The sequence below is a fragment of the Leopardus geoffroyi genome, chromosome C1 (assembly GCF_018350155.1).
Source record: "Leopardus geoffroyi isolate Oge1 chromosome C1, O.geoffroyi_Oge1_pat1.0, whole genome shotgun sequence".
NCBI classification, from domain to species: Eukaryota; Metazoa; Chordata; class Mammalia; order Carnivora; family Felidae; genus Leopardus; species Leopardus geoffroyi.
The window spans coordinates 34,911,289-34,933,076 of NC_059328.1; the positions used below are offsets into that span (position 1 = coordinate 34,911,289).

The following is a 21,788-nucleotide window of genomic DNA, read 5'->3' on the forward strand; positions in this document are numbered from 1 at the left end:
ATGGGGGCGGGGCTTCTTCTCCCCAAATGCTTGCTCTCCCGCCGACATGCGCGCTAAGGGCTGTCAAGATGGTGACTCCCCGCGTCCGATCTTATGGGACTTGTAGTTTTGAGGTTGCACGTACTCAGAAGAGAGTGAAGGGGGAGTTCACTTCCGAGCTGTGAAAGAAATTTTTTAAATAACAAAAACTTTCTAAGACCTAGAGCGACCCAGGTCCCCCATTTCCGTTTTCCCACCTCCCAATATACTCATGAGGTGAGTATAGGCTCATAAAATGACGTGTTGTATTTAGATGACTGCTCGTGATTAGTTCATTCAACAAGTCATTATTATCATCCATATTCTGAGGTGGGTCTGGGGAGAGCTGAGAGGAGGGAGAATTTAGGCTAAGAATAAAATTCTTAGATTTTTGAAGGGCCTTCCTACGGAAGAGGGAACTGACTTGTTCAGGTTGGTTCCCGTGGAACATCAGAGTTAAAAGAATTCTGGCCTCAACTATAGGGAGCTACCACAGAGAGTCTCTTCTGTCACCTGGAGGGAAGTGTGGCCAAAGCCCGAGACGTGTTTCTTCATCTTGGTTATGGCTCTTTGGGAAGCCATGGGTAACAGGTTCTGAAGTGGGAAACCTGGGCCTTGGCCAACGATGGCTTTGATAGCCTCCCCATCAACCAGGAACCATCTTCTGGGACCAGCTTGGTCACCAAGCCCTCTGTCTGCCATTTGCATATTTTCACTTAAGAAAATGATGTAATTTCTGGGCCCTACTACCTCTGTGAAATCTGACCTTTAACATAATGGTTCCTGCCTGAACTGGGAATGCCTAGTAATACCCCTATCAGGGAATGTCTTCCTTAATCCTGCATAATAGGTTAAGTGATTCTACTCTGCACTTACAGAATTTATTGCATTGTTTTATAATTGTCTATTTCCCTGTCTCTCCCCCAGGCCTGTAAATTCACTTAAGGTAAGCATTATTTCTATATTGTTTATCAGTAATACCCAGCACAGTTCCAAATATAAAGCAGAAATCTGGTAAATGTTTGTGGACAAATGAGGAAATAAACATCAGCAGGGACAGATGTCACTTAACCCAAGGTCGGTAAAGTGGATGCACATCTTCCTAACCTTTGATTCTTAGAGCTGGAATTGAGTCTTCTTCCTCCCGTTGATGTCATCGAGACATTAATCCCAGTTGATTAGTCAGTCAATATATATTTATAGTGTCTCTGTTAAGTGTCAGGCACTGTTTCTGTTGCTAAGGATTCATTGGTGAATAAGACACATAAAACCTGTATCCCTGAGAAGCCTTTATATTGGGGAGGAGAAAAGAGAGGCAGAACAAACAAACAGATAAGTAAATAGACAAATGAGAGGCCCTGAGGTGGTCTCTCCTGTCCTTGGCTTTGTTATGTCCTGAGTCTGGCCTAAGAATAGGGCACAGCCAACCTTCTTGGCTGTAAGAATGAAGTACACCTACTGTCTATAGATTGGAGGCTTCTTTTAAGGCCCAGCACCAGTATCCTCCAAGGAGCCATCCATGGTCCCCTTAACTTCTCCAGAATGTGCTCTTTTCTACTTGGTACTCTAGAGCTCACCTTTACAGCTTCCAGAACTTTACCAGACTATAAGCTCTTTTTGAACAAAGACCAGGCAAAATGTATTCAAATAATACAACAGTTTAAGAGCTAAGTATATACGTGGTGCCTTACACCGCTGCCAACCCAGCATTTGGCTCCCTCAAGCCTTTGGCTCTGTTGTGATTCCCTCTGTTTTATGGTTTCCCAGAAAACAGCCTGAGTAAAGCTTATTGTGGTAAAACTTCATTGGGAAATACAAGCCCTGGGCAGCAAGAGTTGAGGAGGCAAAGGGAAGTGAGGCAGAGAAGAAAAGAAAGAAAATATAAGGTTGTATATTATAAAGTTGACCAGAGCTTCAAAAGAAACACGACTAGTTGCTCTCTTATTTAGGCCATATAAAACCATCACTTATCAGGGAGAAAGGGAGAGTTGTGTTACCCCACTACTCCGGTAGCCACAGGGGACACCAGATCCCACACCCTAAAGCACAGTGGTTCAACAGACTAGAAATGATGAGAGGAGTCATAGCCCCTGGTTTGGCCAAATTAGGCCCACTGCAGTCCCATCACTGTGGGCACATTGGAGGCTCTGTCCAAACCTAACCCTTATCCCTGAGGAGGCTAAGACAACCAGATGTGTTAGTAAATGAAGTGACCGTAATGGCAGCTGGGCTGCCCAAAAAACAAAGTGGCCAAAGCCCTGGTGTGGGGTATAGATGGGGCAAGTGAATTTTTGGAGGCAGATGAACTGAGTCCAATACACAGACACAGATACACCTTGGGCAGCCTCCGGGCTTCTGGATTAAGCGACTGAGCTAAAGTGAACACTGAGAGCAGGAGCTAAAGAGACCAAGTTGGTTCTTCTGCTGCCCTTTGAAACCACAAGGGTGGCCAACAATCGTAGGGCTTACCAAGCAATGGAAGGGCAGAGAACCCAAGGACCCAAGAACAGTGCATGACAGTTCCCAAACTTGGCACAGCTGAGACAACCCAGACTGGGTCTGAAACTATTTTATCTAAGAACCGGGAAAGCTGCTTCTGCTGTTCACAGTCCCCGTAAGCTGCATAAGACAGCATAGTGTGGTTACAAGGAGTATGAGCTCCGAGAAAACCTGTTCAGGTTTGAGTCCTGGCTCCGTCTGTAGCAAGCCACTACCTCTCTGAGGCTCCATTTCTTCATCTCTAGAGTGGAGATAATACTAGTACCTACTTAGTAGAATTAAATACAAACATGCTTAGCATGGCATCCAGCATAAAGCATAAAGAGTTCAGTAAATATTGGCTCTTATTACTATTATTCTCGCCCCTCCTCCACACCTCTCTCCAACTCTTCTTCCCACCATGACCACCACCACCACCCCACCTTCTCACCGCCCCCCCCTACTGCCCACAGTCTCTGCTGCAGAAGCTGTGGGAGCTGGACCTGGTCATGCCTTCTTCACCCTGCTTTTCCCCAGGGCTGTTCCCCATGAGCCTGAGCCATTCATCTCCCTGGTGACCTGAATCTGAACTAAGAGATGGATGTGGGGTGGCTGAGGCCAGGGTGGTAATGTGCTCCCTTATCTCTATGCCCCTCACTGGGGCCTAGTTAATTTTCCCTTTGATTTTAATATAGATTTATTGAAAGTTTCAGTTATCAAAACAAACTGCAGCAGCAAATTGGTGTTCTTTGCAGGCCTACAAGTGCCTATAAAGCTGCCATGCTCGGGAACGAATGGCGCTCTCCGGGAGGTCAGTCATGGCAACAGGAAGTCCCTGGGGACACACACACTGCAGTTTAATATTTTTCTTATTAGCCTTTTTCTTCTTGGCCATCTAAGCCTCCCCTTTAAATCGGAAATCAAATGGAGCCACCTGCCCAGGGAGGCTCTCTTGCCCAAGCTGTTCCACTTTACCTTCTCTGTCCTAGCCTCTTCAGCTCTCATTCTCTGATTTCTCCCTGCCTTGCCCACTGTTAAGAGAGTGTGGTGATTCACATGCCCCAGAGATGTGGCTCACAGTCCTACCCCAACTATGGAAGGTTGGCTTGGGCTATCTAGCCACTCTAGTCAGCAGAGGCAAAGCATTAGAAAAGATTGGGGCCCCAGGCCTCTTCTAGATCTGGTGCTCAGAGGGGAGAAAAAAGACAAGGTTTTAAAGCAAAAGAGTTGTTTGGGGCACCTGGCTGTCAGAAAAGAGTATGACTTTTGATTGCAGGGTCATGGGTTTGAGCCCCATGTTGACTGTAGAGATTACTTAAATAAATAAAACAAGAAGGAAGGAAGGAAGAAAGAAAGTTGTTTTTAAAAAGGCAGACAATCCTGTCAGGATCTATTGAACTCAACAGAAGCAAAAAGGAGATGATGATCCTAGAGACTGGGCAAGTTTTCCTTCCAGCCCCAAAATTGTCTGATTTCATTCCCATTTCCCCACTGCCACTCCCAATATAGCCTCTCCTCTCAATCGCAACTTGATTTTTGAGACCCTCCGTTCTTTGGTCCCAATGTGCCTCTCTAAGAACCAGCCTGGTTTATTGCCTCCATTGCCTTCTATAACTAAAACCACACACTGCCACCTCTAGGCTCTGGAATCAGTCCTACCCTAGGGGAGGGCCTCCATGACCTGGTAACCTTGAGGGCACCATCATCTCTTCTGGACCTGAGCTGCTGCTGGGCCACCTGTACAGGCCACATCTCAATTCCCATTGTCCTCTTCTTGCTCTTAAAAATTTCCTGCCAGCATCAAGGGCTACTGCCCTTCCTCAGAACTTGGACTCTGACAACTATTGCTGTGTGGCTAGAGTGGTGGAAGATGCTAAGGTTTGAATCTAGACAATCCAGGAATTGATTCCTGGCTCTGACATTTACTGACTCTGTGACTTGGGAAACATCTTTGTGGTGTCATTGCACCTTGTGCTTATGCCTGCCCTTGTCTGCCTCTGTATCTTTCACCTACAATATTCTGTGGTCCTCAAAGAAGAGGACTGTGTTTTAATCATCTTTATATTCCAAGTGAGTATATTTGATGAATAAGCAGTCACCTTATCTTGGCCTGTTTCCTCCACTATGAAGTGGAGATAATATCTGCATAACCAAAAAAGTGAAGAAAGCATCTACCACAGTACCCACCCTTCTCCTGAGGTTGGTCATCAGCCACCAGTGCTCCCACCTTTTGCCTGTTCCCATCACAGCTTCAAGTTCAACTCTCTCCTACTGCCTGTTAGAGCTTCCTATCACTGATCAGATGTCTGCATTCACCCTGGACCCTTTGGAGTGGTACTGATGTCTCTTCTCCACCAAACCAGGCTCCCTCAATTTTTTCAAACACACTCATGAACTGCTGCCTCCTGGTGGCTCTGTTTCTATTCCATAGACTGCCTTGTAGTTTGTCTGTAGCATTGCAGATATTCCCTACCATCTATTGCAGCTAGTAGCATCAAGGAGTTTATGTTAACATTAATACACCAGTCTTGCTAATTCTAGACCTCTACCTGCTCCTATAGAAATAACAATCCCTAGCGATGTTTCTTTAAAAAGCTTCAGTTGTGCCCATGGATCAGTCAAAGCTACTGTGCTCCACTGGTTTCTGTCACTAAGTGCACCATGGATGCTGGCCTTGAATGCCTCTGCCTGATATGCTGAATTCTCATGGTATCATGACCATGTGAGAGCACAGCACTCTCTCACAAAGTAAGAAGAATCCCTCCATATTTCATTTAGCTAAGAGGATGTGAAGCCCTACAGCAGAATGTTTGAGTTCTTAAGTGTTTCAGAGACAGCTCTTTCCACTTATTTAACTCATTCTGCATGCCTACAACCATGAGAGTAGCTGGGATAGGGTGAGTTTATGTAAGAACCATCACAAAGAACCAGAGCCATGGTCCTCTTCAACCATCAGTCTTACTGTGGAAATTGGCTCATCTTCCAGACTCCTCCCTCCTCTATCATTAAGCCTCTCTCTCCCAAGCTCTGCTGGCCCTTCTAGCAATCTGGTGTTCATTGTGTTGTTCACATACCCCTACTCCAATCATGTTGGTGTATACTGGCCAGGTTTGGTTCAAATTTATTTTTCTCTGAGAGGCTTTGTACCCCCATGTAAAACAGTAGATTCAAATAGATGTTTAGGTCAGGGGATATTGCCTAACTCCTCACAGTGGATGTAGCCCAGTATCATCCCCAACCCACTAGGACCCCCATTACACTGCATATTTCCCCCAACATTTAGTGAATAAACTTGTACTGCCTGCTACTTTCCTTGATCTTCCTAGACTAATACAGCCTTGTTCTTCCACTGGACCCCTTGTGATTTCATAGTTCTTCCTTCCTGGTCTTGACTTGGCCTTCAAGTGCTTTACAACTCAGGCTCCAACCTACATTTCCAGCCTTATTTCCTAGTAGTTCTTTACCTCCCCCTCTCTTCCAGGACAAAAGGACTATTACTCATCAAGGTGCTTTGTATTTCCTTACCTCCAAGACTTTATTTGCTGGTGGTGCTCTCTCAACTAGGAGTAACCTCCCCATTTTCAACTCTACCACTGAACCCCCAGAGAAATGTGCTCTGCCCCAGGAAGCATTTCCTGATCCTCAAGTGATTGTTCCTTCCCCTCTCTGAGCCCTAAACCCCATCTGTGTGTCCTGTGCAGCATGGCATCCACAGGACCAGGGTCTTGCTCAGTGTTCTTTTTTTTTTTTTAGTTGACTCCACATCCAACATGGGGCTTGAACTCACAACCCTGAGATGGAGAATCATGTGCTATACTGACTGAGCCAGCCAGGAGCCCCTTGGCATTTTTAATCTATAGGCAGTGTCTGACCACACCCCTCAGGACCTGAAAGATGCTATGGGGCTTTTAGGAGGCATCTGAAGCCTTCAGGGGGATCTCCTCCAACAACCTCAGCTAAACTAAGAGCTTGAGCCCACTCTTCTTAAAGTGTGTAATTTTTCAAGATTCAACAACATTCTTGGGGCGCCTGGGTGGCGCAGTCGGTTAAGTGTCCGACTTCAGCCAGGTCACGATCTCGCGGTCCGTGAGTTCGAGCCCCGCGTCGGGCTCTGGGCTGATGGCTCAGAGCCTGGAGCCTGTTTCCGATTCTGTGTCTCCCTCTCTCTCTGCCCCTCCCTCGTTCATGCTCTGTCTCTCTCTGTCCCAAAAATAAATAAACATTGAAAAAAAAAAATTAAAAAAAAAAAAAAAAAAAAAAAGATTCAACAACATTCTTTAAATACCTGCTTTGTGCCAGGCTCCTTGAAAGCATGGGACAAAAGCATGAGCAATAGACACAGTTCCTGCCCTCGTAAAGCTTACACTATAATGACGGAGACACTGGTAAAGAAATGTGTCACTTCAGAGTGATAACTGTGATCATAGAGACAGACCACTTACAATGAAAGTTTGAAGAGGAGGCACTAATCACAGCTGGAAAGGTTTAACATTGAAGTCCAGTGTGTTTTGAGTAGTAATTTCCCAGACCAAGGAGTGGGGGGAAGACAAGAAGACAGGGCATTCCAGGCAATGGGAATAACATGAGCAAAGTCATGAGGCAAAGAAATGGCCTACATGTGGATGGGAAGAAACTCAGTGCTATTGGAGCAGAACGTGTGACAGAGCCAGTGGTGAAAGAGGAGTTTGAAGTAGGCAAGGGTTAGATCATGCCTAGTCTTTTTTTAAAAAAATTTTTTAAGGTGTTTATTTATTCTTGAGAGAGAGGGGGACAGAGCATGAGAGGAGAAGGGTCAGAGAGAGGGAGACACAGAATCCCTCACAGAGAGGGAGAGCAGGCTCCAGGCTCTGAGCTATCAGCACAGAGCCCGACGTAGGGCTTGAACTCAAGAACCATTAAGACCTGACCCAAAGTCGGCGCTTAACCAACCAAGCTACCCAGGAGCCCAAGATCATGCCTGGTTTTAAAGTAAACCTTCTTAATGGGTTTGGACTTGAGCTTGAGAGCATTAGAAAGCCACTGACAGGTTTGAAGCAGAGCAGTGACTAGGTCTGTTCTGTGTTAGAGCAGTGCTTCTCAAACTTTAGTGTGCATTCTAGTCACCTGGGAATCTTGTTAAAATGCAAACTGATTATGGGGTCTGGGAAAGGCCTAGATTCTGCATTTCTAACAGATTCCTTAGTGATGTTGATGCTGCTGGTCCCCAGGCCTCACATGGAGTAGCAATCCCTCTGGCCCATCTTCCCTAAATGCATCCACTTACATCTGCAAGCACAGAGCATTCTTTCTGCTGAAAATGGTCCAAGGCTGCTGTGGCTCTTCGCTTTTAAGAAGTGCCTATCTTTTAGAAGCTGTTTATTGAATATGTATTTGCTATATGTCCGTCTAGCAGAGAACCAGGGGCAGGGCTGGGGCGCTGAGAGAAAACAAAAAGCAAGACATTTTCCTGCCCAAAAGTATTTGGTATCATCTCAGAAGAGGCAGCTTTCCCTGAGCTGCCCTCTGCCAGACCTGTCATAAACATGGTAAATGAGGCCTGTCTTAGTGGTACTCCCTGGGGCCCCCACCACTTCTGCAGCCCCATCCAGAAATGAGCCTGTTTATCCCTAACAGTTGTCTCTGACCTCTAAATCAATTCCCTATCTGATACAAAAACTCCAATCCTTCCAACCAGCCTCCCAATCCTCGACTCTGACAGTTTTTAAGACTGGAGGTGGTATATGATGACAGCCATTCCCAGCCCAGGCTCTGAAGTAAAACTGCCTGGATTCATAGCCCAGCTATACTACACATTAGCTGGGTGACCTTGGGCAAGTGGCTTAACTTCTCTAAGCTTCAGTCTTCTCACCTGTAAATTGGGGATAATAATTATTTCTGCATCATGAGACTGTTGTGAGAATCAGTATGTCAATGCATATAAAGCATAGCCTCTGAAACATGCAGAGAACACCCAATAACTGCTAGGTATTATTTTCATAAATATGAAAACTTGTGTGTGTGGAAGCTTATCAAAGTCCTTTTGGAAGCCTGTAAAAACAAAAGTCCCTGTCATCCCTTATCTACCTATGATGGCTTTTCCTGCTGCCATTAGCCCCTCTCTAATGCTGGGGAGCCAGAGGCAGCCTTGGAGGTCAGTGCAGAGAAGCCTTGCCCTTGGGAGGAAGCAGTCCTTGGGGCCACTTTTGGGACAGGAGGCTTCAGCCTGCGAAAACTGAGGCTCTGTGTTGGAGAGGGATCCTTTGTGGATCCCCTCCTACCTCAACCCCATCCCCGCAGTGTCCCCTCTGTCCGGGGTCACCCAGGCTGCCCCTCCTTCTGGCTGCAAGGAAAGAGGCAGCTTCAATCATTCATCTTAATGTCTCTATTAAGCAGGGTTATGACCAGGACGAGACAAGAAACAAGGTCTTTTAGTGTAAAAACATGGCTCCCAGGGCTTGGCCTCAGGGGACTCCTCCCCTGCACTGCTGCTGCTCCCAGATACCACTGCTGGAGGGCCAGTTGAGGCCCCAGATTGAACAAAATGATTCTGCCCTGAGTTCTCTTTCTCCCTTTCCTTCCTGGATCCTTCTATGGGGCTGCCCACAGTTTTCTTTTCCAAAGAGAAGAACGATGACTTGGCGTTTAGAGGCAGCCACGAGGGTCTTGAAGCTATCTGTTTAGGCCTGCACCCAGACTTGGGATCACTATTCTCATCACCTTCTCATCTCTTGCCAGCAATGTGGAAGCAGTTACAGCCTTAGCCACTAGGCCCTGGGCACAACAGGGCCTCACCTGGAGTCTGGGCTCAGAGCCTAGGGGATAACAGGAGTATTCCTGATTATGGAAAGATCTTAAAAAGACCATACCATAAGTCCCCATCACTTATATTAGAGGTTTAGGAGCTACTGGTGGAGTCAGCATATGCTGGGACCTGGGGCCTGGATTCTAGGGCAGTAGCTGTCCTCCTGAGGAGCCCCACGCTTACTGATTCTTACCTACACCCATGCACAGGCAGGGATTTGTGAGCAACAGCAGGATCAACCCCCTCACCTGGGCAGAAGGGCTGAGTCTCCTAGAGAACTAGAATCAAAAGGCCTCAAAAAGAGCATGTGCACAGATCCAGCCTTCAGAGGCATAGAAAGAGTCCCCAGATAACTACTCCCATAGTTAGTAATGTCCCCGTTAGAACACAAGTCCTTTAGCTAACCGGTGCTGGAGGGTAAGAAAGTAGAACACAGAGAGGTCAGGTACCAAAGAAGGAGACAGGTCCTTCTCAGCAACACTCCTTGCTGACCACAGCCCTCCTAATCCTCGGGCCACTGACTTCTATTTCCCACTGTGCTGCTGCCTTCTCACTGGTCCTGGAATTTCCCTCTCTATCACTACTTACCCTAAATGTGACCTTTCTCTGCGAGCTTCCCTGAATTGGCCTTCCCTGAGGTGGGCTGGCAAAGACGAAATTCCCTAGTGTGGGGCCAGGTAAAAACACGTTCACATCCTGGCCCTACCTTGTGACCCTGTGCAAGTCAGCGCTGCTCCCTGAGCTTTAGTCTGCTCTTTTGTTCTTAAGATTTTGAGGAGTCAATGAGACAGCATGCATGCATTTGTTTGGCTTAGTGTAGAACCAGGAACACCGTGGAAAGGGAGAAGGGATGGAAGAGAGAACTGGGAGTCTCACTCAGGGTGTGTGGGTAAAGGGGTCTTGACTAAGGAGGGCTGCAAGAGCAGGGGGGCTGTGGAGGGAATGCCAGAGCAGCTGAGGGCAGCACAAAGTCAGAGTGAGTTAGCGCTGGTCCCAGGGGCTGCATGAGCCAGGCAGGCTTTTACAGAGATATCCAGGGAACAAGAAATACCAGCAAGGAAGTTGCCCCATTAATAAATAAGAAGGTGGGAAATTAATGATGGTCTGAAAATGGCTGAGCTACTGAACTCGTTCTTTAAATCTGTCTTTAACAAGAAAAATAAAGAAAAGAGATTTGGCCAATTAGGAGGTAATGAAGACATTGTAGAAATAGCACCTGACAAAAGCACACGTGGTGGTGGGGGTGTTGCTGGGTGAATATCCAATGGCTTTGACCCTGCTCCCTTCAAAAGGAGAATGCCAGAGAAGCGGCAGCGGGGGGGGGGGGGAGGGGGGGGACAGCTGATTACTGCAGGGCCTGGGAAGGGGTAGGGAGGAAACTAGGGGTGGGGGCAGGATACTGTCTCCTGAGTAGGCTGGAATGAAGGTGAGAATGGGGGGTGGAGGGGACAGATGGAGGTAATAAGAGGGGGCCCAGAGAGGAGAGATCTCTAAGGGCAGAGAAAACCAGAAGGACCCTGATTAGAACTACAAAAGAGCTAGGTCCCTTTTAGGGAGTCTATGCCTATAAATGGAAGAACGGAAGAGGAGAGGGGGCATGGGAAGGAAGGAAAGAGAAGTCAGGGGGGCCTGAGAGAGAGAGGGAAAGGTAACTGCACAGAGAAAGGAAGATTAAAGATGGTACTTGGGCAGGGCTTAGAGAAGCAGCTGGGGTGGAGGGTGGGAGGAAAAGGGACCCTTTTGCTAAGTCGAGGAAAACCACATTGCTAGCCAGTTCTAGCCCTCCACTGAGGTGTAGGTGATCCACCCAGGGAGCAGAATGGCAGCCTCTGTGACAGGTGGCAAAAGGATAGAGGGCTCACAGGTTGAGTTTACTTAAGCAGGGGAGCTCAAGAAGTAAGGGAAGGGGAAGCTAGAAAGATGAGGGTGAGAAAGGAGTCTCAGAGCAGCTTTACCACTGTGGGGGAGCTTTTGGGGGAAGGAGTGTGAGGGCAGCACAAAGTCAGAGTGAGTTAGCACTGGTCCCAGGGGCTGCATGAGCCAGGCAGGCTTTTACAGAGATATCCAGGAAACCACCCAGGGTCACTGCTGTAGCAGTCCTCATCCTAGCCACACTCTATGAGGAGGTAAGAAAGGATGGGTGCCTATAAGACCAGCAGTGCCACAGAGAAGGCCATTTAAAGGAAGGTTCTTGGGAAGATCTAGGCAGGGAGGGAGTGCAAGGCCTTGAGGAAGGAAGGAAGGAAGGAAGGAAGGAAGGAAGGAAGGAAGGAGAATACAGATCCATCTACTCTAGCCACCCTTCCCCTCTCCTACACAGAAATAAAGGCAGTCCTATAGCTAGGAAGGGAGCCCTCTGCTCCCTTAGCCCTCGCATCCTTTTCCAGGCCAGAGACTCCCTCTCCTGTAGCCGCTGGATCCTACCTTTGGACTAACCTCCCTCCACCCCCACCCAGGGAACCAAGACCCACAGCTCCCCAGGGACAGATGTGGTCTGGTCTAGGAAGCTTACCAGCTCCAGAATCTGTCCTGAATCTGCATCCAGAATTCAACCCAAAGTGGCTGGGCTATAACAACACTGACACCGTCTGCACGGGGGCATAGGGGGTAGGAGCAATGAAACTGCAGGAGAAGGAGAGGGCAGCCAGTGATGAATAGGGGCAGCCAGAGCCTCGTTAGAGGGGGGTGTGGAGAGGCTGGCTGCTGCAGGGATGAGCCCTGGGCCTGATTTATCATCTTCAGAGCTGATCTGAGCGAGAGGGGTTAAGTAGCAAGTTAATGAAATCCACAGATGCCGCTAAACGGGGAGAGCGGGGAGCACCAGGCTAGAAGGGGTCCAGGAGGGAGGCAGGCAGGCCGGCTGGCCACTGAAGAGGGGATTCATCTGGAGGGGAGAGAAGATAGACATGTTCCCGCTGAGGGGGATCCTGTCATAGTCTCTGAAATCCAGTTTGGGCCAGCCAGAGAGAAAGAGGTTAGACAGACAGCAGGGATTCAGGGAGAACCCAGGTCCCATCCCAGGGACATCCTCAGTCAAGCTTCACAGCCCCCTGCTCCAGTCCCAGTGGGCTTCAGCAAACACTTACTGGGCGGCCCCTGAGCCCCTGAGACCAGGAGGTGAATCAGAACAGGTCTCTGCCTCTCTTTCCCCCAGGCTGATTGGTGAAACAAGTAACTACAGTTCGCTGTGATAAGTGCAGTTGAGCAACACAAAAGGAGGGAGCAATTAATTCTGACAGGGGAGGGCAGGGAGGTCAGGATGACATTAAAGCAAGGCTTGAAAAATAAGGGTTTTACCAGGCAGAAAAAGGAAAAGTGGGATTCTGGACAGAAGGAACAGCATGAGCCAAGGCCAGGAAAAGCACAAAGGAAGCCAAGGGAAAGGGAGCTGACCTGGCAGAGATGCCTGTTCAGGGAAGGGAAGGGGCAAGGGGAATGCTACCAAAAAGCCTGTGTGTTCTACCACAGGGCTCTCAGCTGGGGGCGCTGGGTGTTGTAAGGCCAACGGGTCCAGATCCTATGGTGGTCCTGTAGTGGTCTGAATGCACAGGACAGACACAGGAGCAGCACAATCCTGGCCAAAAGAGCCCCTTCTGCATGCTGACCTCATGCTCTGTCTCCAACAGTAAGCCTGGACCTCCATTCTAGGGCTGACACAGAATTAAATAAAGTCATCCATAGAGCTTTTGGCACAGGCCTGGCACACAGTACATGCTTACTAAATGTAAATTATTATTTTGGTAGTTAATATTACCAGGCTGAACTAAAAACAAAAACAAAACTGGGTTAGTGTAGGACTGCAGCTCCAAAATGCACCCAGGGGACAGGCAGAGACGTGGTTACTTAATAGGTAAAACTTAGGCCCACGGGGCAGAAAGTAATCAATCACTTTAATGATACAGTGGGACAGAGTACTGCAGACATCAAGACTGAGATCCCCAAGAAGGGGAAGATGACACATAGGCTATAACTAAAGGAACTCTGAGGACCAGACCATCAACACTTCCGTCCAGACCCAAGAGGGGCAGCTTTGGGAAGCAGAGGAGAGCAGTTTGCATCTTAGGGCCAAATAGCCAAGCCATCTTATTCCTCCTTCAGCCCACAGAGCTACCTGGGCAAATGAGCTACCTGGGCAGCCTTTTCTATTGATGCCCTCCCTTTCCTACCCTTGTCCTGAGCAGCAACTCTGCCCTTATAGAAGAACCTCCGCTAAGAGAAGTGGCAAGGGTATAGCAGCAAGACATCTGGTTCACTCATTTTTATCCTATAGTAATTAGGTATTCACTGAATATTTGTTGGATGAAGGAATGGGTGAGCTCGTAAAAATCTTGAAGCTCTTCAGCAGAGCACAGCACAGCCATAGTGAAAAACCTCCCCCTGCCCACCACACACACACACACACACACACACACACACACACACACCTCTTTCCTCATTCCTCATTCTATCTCATGGCAGCTGGCATGAAGAGATTGGCTGATAGTGTGGCTATTTAAAGATTAGGCCTTGGGGCGCCTGGGTGGCGCAGTCGGTTAAGCGTCCGACTTCAGCCAGGTCACGATCTCGCGGTCCGTGAGTTCGAGCCCCGCGTCGGGCTCTGGGCTGATGGCTCAGAGCCTGGAGCCTGTTTCCAGTTCTGTGTCTCTCTCTCTCTCTCTGCCCCTCCCCCATTCATGCTCTGTCTCTCTCTGTCCCAAAAATAAATAAACGTTGAAAAAAAAAAATGAAAAAAAAAATAATAAAGATTAGGCCTTGGAGTCAGACAGTCCTGGAATTCAGACTTTGTTCTTTTTTTTTTTTTTTAATTTTTTTTTTCAACGTTTATTTATTTTTGGGACAGAGAGAGACAGAGCATGAACGGGGGAGGGGCAGAGAGAGAGGGAGACACAGAATCGGAAACAGGCTCCAGGCTCTGAGCCATCAGCCCAGAGCCCGACGCGGGGCTCGAACTCACGGACCGCGAGATCGTGACCTGGCTGAAGTCGGACGCTTAACCGACTGCGCCACCCAGGCGCCCCCAGACTTTGTTCTTAAGGAGCACCAACTCTGTGCTCCTTAAGAAGTTACTTAACCTCCCTACATCTCAGCTTCTTCTGTAAAATGGGAATAATAATAATAGTGCCTACTTCATATGTAGTATAGATTAAATTAATATATGTAGTATAGATTAAATTAATAATTCATAACAGTTTGTGTGAAGAACTTAGTACAGAAAAACTGGAACAGAAAAAAGTAACTTACACAGATGGAATAGGATTTAATCAAATTAAAACAGTAGTAGAGAAAACATCTTGATTCCCCTTCACCTCCACTTTATCCCTTCAGATCTTCTCTGGGTGCCTGTACTCCCTCTGCTGCTGCATGGTTTTTCAGGCAGGTCTTATAACTTCATCCTCTCACTAAAACTGAATTCTGAGATCCGCTGAGTCATGAGGTTACTCAGGCCCAGTGACAGTCCATCCTAAGATAGAAGAGCTACATGTGAGGTCGAGTATGGGTAGAACTGGAGGGCACAAGCAAGCCGCAGCACAGTATCGCAGGCTCCCATGTCATCTACCACCGGTGCAGCCAGTGCCTCTCATCTGCACATCTAACTTGTACAGAGGGCCTCCTTATGACCAGAAAATAGGAGGGAAAAGCCCCACCTTAGTTCATGGGTGGGTTGATGCAGTATGTGAGTACAAGCTGAAATGGACAGTGGCTATACTGAAAGACAGTGGAGAGGGAAGATCCTCCCAATGGGCAGGGCCCCTAGTCGTTTACTTTATGTAAAAAGCAAAGGGATTCAAGGATAGAATATTTATGGACTCATGAGCAGTGGTAATGACTGTGCTAACTGGAAGGGGCAAGACTGTAAGGTCACAGACAAGGAGGCCTGGGGTCGTAGCCAGTGAACAGATATATGAGAATGGGCACAAAGTGTGAAGATCTTTGTATTACATGTTAGTGCCCACTAGTGACTATCCACCATGGGAGGGGAATTAAACCATTAAGTAAATAAAATGACTCATCCCACTGACACCAGTCAGCTTCTATCATTGGCTACCCCAGTCTCAGCATGATGAATGCATGGATAAAGTAACTATGATGGCAGGGATTTTGGAAGTTATGCACAGGCCCAAGAGCATGAGTTCCCACTTACCAGGGCTGGCCTAGCTACTGCCACTGTGGAATGTTCAATCTGCTAGTCACAGAGACCAATGCAAAGTCCCCAGGATGGCACCATCCATTGAGGAGATCAATCAGCCAATTGATGGCAAGTTGATTATTTTGGGCCCTTTCCATTTTGGAAGAAGCGGAAATTCACTCAGGAATAGATCTATATTCTGGTTATGAGTTTGTGTTTCCTGCCTACAGGGCTATAGCCAGTGCCATCAAAAGAAAGCTTATAGGGGCGCCTGGGTGGCGCAGTCGGTTAAGCGTCCGACTTCAGCCAGGTCACGATCTCGTGGTCCATGAGTTCGAGCCCCGCGTCAGGCTCTGGGCTGATGGCTCAGAGCCTGGAGCCTGTTTCCGATTCTGTGTCTCCCTCTCTCTCTGCCCCTCCCCCGTTCATGCTCTGTCTCTCTCTGTCCCAAAAATAAATAAACGTTGAAAAAAAAAAAAAAAAAAGAAAGAAAGCTTATAAAGTGCTTGATCCATCAGCATACAATCTTATATGCTACCTACCATATCATACCAATGGATCTACTTTATAGCAATGGAGGTGCAAGAGTGAGCCCATAACATAAGGTCCATTGGTTGTGTCACATGCTACAGCACCTGGAAGCTGCTAACCTAATTGAACAATGCAATGACCTATTGAAGGCACAGCTGAACCACCAGCTAGGAGATGATACTTTATGAGAATGGAGCACCATCTTTTTGGATACTGACTCTCAACTGGGGACAGTTTTGTCTCCTAGGGCAATTGGGTAATGTCTGAAGACATTTTTCATTTTCTCCACTGGAGGAGGGGAGAAGGAGAGGTAGTGCTACTGGTATACAGTAGGTAGAAGTCAGAGGTGTGCATCGTACAGTGCATAGGACAATCCTGTCCCTCTCCTCCCCACCTCCAAATAAAGAATCATCCAGCCCCAAATGTCAATAGTGCTAAGATTGAGAAACTCTATTGTGGGACACAGCATGCATTTTAAATCAAAGACCTTTATATGTAGATGTGTCCCCATTGGGGTCCAGAAACCAAGGTCTCATTATAATTACTCCCAGTGATCCACTTGTGGAATATGTTATGCTGCGCTTTGCAAATTTAGAATAGCTGATTCCCAAAGGGGAGCATTTCTGTTAGAAGACACAGCAAGAGTCCCACTAAACTATATGAGATGGCTGCGTTCTGGCTTCTTCAGGTTCTTCATGCCAAGGACACAGGCAAGAAGAAAAGTCACTGTATCTTGGCAGAGGTAATTGGCTTAGATCATCAGGAGGCAGTAGGGCTGCTGTTACACAATGGGAGTAGCCAGGTGATTCATGTGACACGTGATCTGTTAGTACTCCCTTCTCCTAATTTAATGGTATAGGGACAAGTGCAACAACCCCAGCCTGAGAAGGGCATGGTAACCAGTCTGAGATCCCTCAAGGATGTGAATCTTCATCATGCCACAAACCAAACTACCATGACCAACAGATGTGCTAGCTGAAGGTGAAAGGAATCTGGCATTGTGATCAGAGAAGGAGTGAAATGGATAAAAGCTGTGACCCTGAGATCAGCTCCAATAGTGGGGTCTGTAGTCATTCTTCAAACCTTCCTCTTCTGTAAGTTTCCCCTGGGAAGAGAGGCCCACTGAAATCCTGGAGGATGTGCTCTCAGAACTAATATGAAAAAGTGAATCCAAGTGGTACCAGGGTAGATTACAGTGAATGCAGTGATCTGCTGCCTTTAGGAATGAAGGACCAGTTCCTCCAGTTGCTGGGAGTGCTGCTAGCAGCCCTCAACTGTTAGCCTTGTTGGGGGATGGCTGCTGAAGAAAATTTCTTTGTTCAAGGTCCTATCTCCTTCTAAGGACAATTCGCATCAATGACTGATCAATACTGAGACATAAAGATCCAGCCCACTTGTCCCAACTATGGATGACTCTGAAAGACCATCCCAGCTCCAGGGCTTCCTATAGGATTAGCTGAGGACTTTGTTGGGACTGCTTCACAATTCAGCTTCTCCCTCTGCCTAATCAGGCTTCCTTCTATTGGTGTTGATCCCAAGAGCAGTTTATTAAACATCTTGTATGCTAATCTTTGTCCCGGAATCTGCTTCCTAGGGAACACAACACATGACAGTCAAAAACAAAATAAGACCTCTATTCATATTGAGGTTACATTCTGGGGTGGGGGGGAGGAAGCAGGCAAAAAAACCATAAGCAAATAAGTAAGTTATCATTAAGTATGTTGGAAGATGATAATTGTGATAAGTTCTAAGGAATAAAGAATAAGTAGAGCAGAGTAAGGAGATCAGTAGTGCCTGGGTATAGGAGTTGGCAGACAGGATGCAGTATTAAATCAGATGCCAAAGCAGGCCTCATTGAGAAGATGAGATTTCAGCAAAATTCAAAGGAGGTAAGAGAGTTGAACAAGTGGGTATCTGGAGACATTCTAGATAAAGAAAAGAGCAAGAGCAAAGGTCCTAAGGCAGGACCAATGTGTTTCAGGAGCACCCAGAAAGCCAACGGAGGTAGAGTAGGGTGAGCAATAGGGGAATACAATGACAAGAATAGAATTTAGGAAGACAATGTGAGAATAGAGGGTCAGATTATGTAGGGTGATCTTAAGGGTGATGATTTTTGCTGTGAATAAAATGAGAACAGTGTCTGACTCATCTTCCTCCAAGAAGCCCTCCCTGCCTGTCTCTGGCTAGGTGTACTCTTTCTGGTGCCTCCTCTGTGCTCTCATAGCCTCCTGGGCTTCTGCCGTAGTTGTGTTTATCACACTCTGTTGTAATTGCCTCATTGTCTGTCTGTGTTACCCACTTAATTGTGTTGGTAATAGGGAATCATTGTGAGGATATAGAAAGAAATAAGGAAGTCAAGACATAGCCACACCATGGGACTTCACAGAGCCTATTGAAACTCTGAGAACTCTGTTGTTCAGGACGCAGTGTAGTGCTAGAAATTAGGTGTTTTCATTACTGCCTCTGAGTGAGCATTCATTGATCTCCACTCTTGAATTTCACCAGTATAGTCACTTAGTACTCTGCCCTTGCTTCAGCAGCACCTAACACTTATAATTAACATGAGTTTATATTTTCCAAGAAAAAGGATCTAATCAACTTGGCCACATCCCAGTCAGTAACTCTGTTGGGCAAATTTCTTGCTAGGCCACTTCATGGACTCCTGGCCACTGAATAGATTGGCTGTCTTGGGTCACATGTCTATCCCTGATCCAGTTAGGTGTGGCCAGAGTAGTAAAGTCACTTGATACAGGGCATGGTCATCTGTACATAAGGAAACACCCAGAGCCTCCTTTCCTAGCACGGAGCTATAGATGTAGCAGTTATTCACTCTCCAGTACAAATGACTCTCCAGTAAAACTTAGAACAGTGACTGGCAAATAGGAAACATCAATCAATCAATCATTCTTATATAGTGTCCATCCCTCCCAAGGGCCCAGCACAGTGCCCGGCACCGAATGGATAATAATAATTATTTTGGAATGGAAGGCCAGTGCATGCAGACAGCACAGCACAGAAAGAGGCAGTACAGAGTAGTGGTTTTGCATGTGGACTCTTGCCATAGACTGCTTGAGTTCAGATCCCAGATCTGCTACCCAGCAACCATATGACTTTAAACAAACTACTTAACCTCTCTATAAATTAATCCTTGCATCTGTAAAATGAAGCCACAAATGGCACCAATGACATAGGAGAATTGGGTGAATTGAAGGAGACAATGTACATAAAGTACTTTTCTATAGACCCTAGCACATGGTGATGCCTCAATAATAGTGATGTTGTTATTTTCTTTTGTGAGACTCATGCTAATGAGCATGGAGCTCTAGGCTAAATACAGGTCTGGAAGCTGGTAGTCATATCCCTCCTTCAACTGAGTGGGACAGGGTCCTACCACACAGAGAGCTGCCTAAGCACACACTGATTCTGAGATTGGCAAGGCTGTGGTCAGCTGGCTGGACTCACTGCCTTCCCTGTGCCCCCACCCACCAGGTTACAAGAAACCTGGTGTTTATGGGTCATCTGGGCAGCTATTGCTGATTTTAGCAAAGAAAGCCACTATGAAGGATATATTCCAAACTTTTCTGGGTCTGTAATAAATATATATATTTTTTAATGTTTTTATTTATTTTTGAGACAGAGAGAGACAGAGGATGAGCAGGGGAGGGGCAGAGAGAGAGGGAGACACAGAATCCAAAGCAGGCTCCAGGCTCTGAGCTGTCAGCACAGAGCCCTACACGGGGCTCGAACCCATGGACTGTGAGATCATGACCTGAGCCGAAGTCGGACGCTTAACCGACTGAGCCACCCAGGTGCCCCTGTAATAAATATATTAGTTACTGGGCAAGCGTGTTGCTATACCCTCAGTCTCTTGAAGTGACAGGTATGTCTAGCAGAAAACAGGGGGAGAGAAGAGAGAGAAAAAGAGAGAGAGAAACAAGAGTGTGCACTGACCAAAGTCAAGGATTCAAGGATTCTGTATTCTCACTCAGTATCTCGCCAAGCCAGTCTTAATATTTCCAGTATGGAGGAGCCTTCTGGTCATCACCTCTAGGCACACAGAAATCAATGAGGTGGTCAAGATGGAGATAGCAGTCTGTGCATATATGTGACGGTGGACATGTTTGAGATTGAGGGCTCATTCAGGGCAAGGTAAGGCCAGCCTTAACAAGACCCTCTTGAGCCCTGCGTCAGGCTGGCATATAGACTGGGACTGAGAGCTGATAGAAGATGAGGTTCTGCTTTGGAACCTACTTAACCACGAAGGGCTCCCCATGGAAGAGCTTATAAGAAGGTTTGGGGAAAGGAGTGAGAGTAGTTGCCTTGGCTCAGGGTATGTTGAGGAGGCAGAGGGTGGTAGGCAGGGAGAAGGAATATAGAGAGCAGAGGGAAGATGGAGACACTGCTGCAAGCTGGCCTTGGTAGACTGGGCAAAGAGCAACGAGAGTTCCTCTCTCCACAGAGCTCCATAGTGGCCAGCACTGAGGGCGGAAGCCTGCACAGTCTCCCTTTGGGGCTTTCTGGGGCAATATGGATGGGCCTCTTGGTTCGCTCTAGGTGCTCCAACTGCTACAAAACCTGCTGTGCTGGCCCCCAAGGAGTACCACACAGCAACGCCAACTCCCCTTTTACTGTGCATAGCACCCAATGGCCTTGTGACACACTTGCCAAGAGAGAAGTCTCTATTAGGAGATCAATTTTCTCTTTTCCCCACAAATTCAGCTATGAATTTCCTTTGAGGAAATGGTGGTAACTCAGACACCACCAGGGGGCACTAGGGCCTCTAGGCACCAGGGGCCAAGGAAAATGAAATCCCTGAAGTGTGGAGGCCCAGGTCCAGCTGCTGAGCCCCTGCAGCAGCCCCCTCCAGCAGGACCTTGATGTAGTCGATCAGGGAGACTGTGTTGCTGGCTTATCTAACGTGAAACGAGAGGACTGGGCCAAAGAGCCCTATTTCTGTCCAGCCCTACACTACCTGCCATAAAATTAAATGATCACAATGAGTACATTAATTACCTGACACGAATGCTTTAACATAACAAAATTATTAGCCATTTTAGATTTAGTGTTTGTACAGCACTTTATATTTGCAAGGGCGTTGCAATAACTTACCCTGCTGAGGGTGCATTTCAGGCCCTGAACGACATCCTAAAGGGTTTCTTCTGGCCAGCCAGCTGTCTGGCCTCTACCACAGCTGGTCTCCTGCCTTTCTTGCCTGCACTGACTGCTTCTCTTCTTCTCCAGCTGCCACCTGGCATCTCCTCCTGGCAGCCCCCTCATCTGTTCACTGAATCCCTTTTTTCATAGAGCCATGAGACAGTTTCTTCACTTGTGCTCAGGTTACCTACCTGATCCTGCATCAGAATTAAAGGGCCCAGGGGCAACAGCCCTGGGTAGGGCTGGCCTTGGTGTCCAGCAATCGTCTCTCTTGTCCTGGCTATAGCAGCAAATATGGACACCTGATGGGTTCTGCCTAGTGGGAACTCTGAGTTTGGGGCCTGATGTTGCTCAGACTCCCCAGAAATTGACTACATGTCCTGTTCTATCATTTGCCAAGTGTTCACTGTACCCACACCAGAGCAAGCACTAGGCCGTTGGGGGGCATGGCATTGAGGGGACTCACTACTGTACAGATTCAGCTCCAGACTGGATGGGATATTACAGGAAACTTTACTAGTCAAACTTGTTGCAGTTGGCTTGGGTGTGAAATCTGCTTCCCCAGGCAGAGAGATCAAAAGCTCAGTTGATGGATGTCTGTGTACCCAGCTCTCCTTGCTTGCTTTCATCTTCCTTCCAGAAAGAGGAGTAAACATTCAGCTAGTGAGCACTGCAGGTGTTCCCTTGAGGAGTGGAAAG

General features: G+C 47.4%; 1 long non-coding RNA gene across 1 annotated transcript; it reads left to right on the forward strand.

Moving 5' to 3' along the window:
- The first annotated feature begins 55 nt into the window (after positions 1 to 55).
- On the forward strand, positions 56 to 17,503 carry LOC123597768. The gene is made up of 3 exons (XR_006712252.1): positions 56 to 255; positions 946 to 964; positions 16,795 to 17,503. It is a non-coding gene; the product is annotated as an uncharacterized LOC123597768 (long non-coding RNA).
- Positions 17,504 to 21,788: the final 4,285 nt, after the last annotated feature.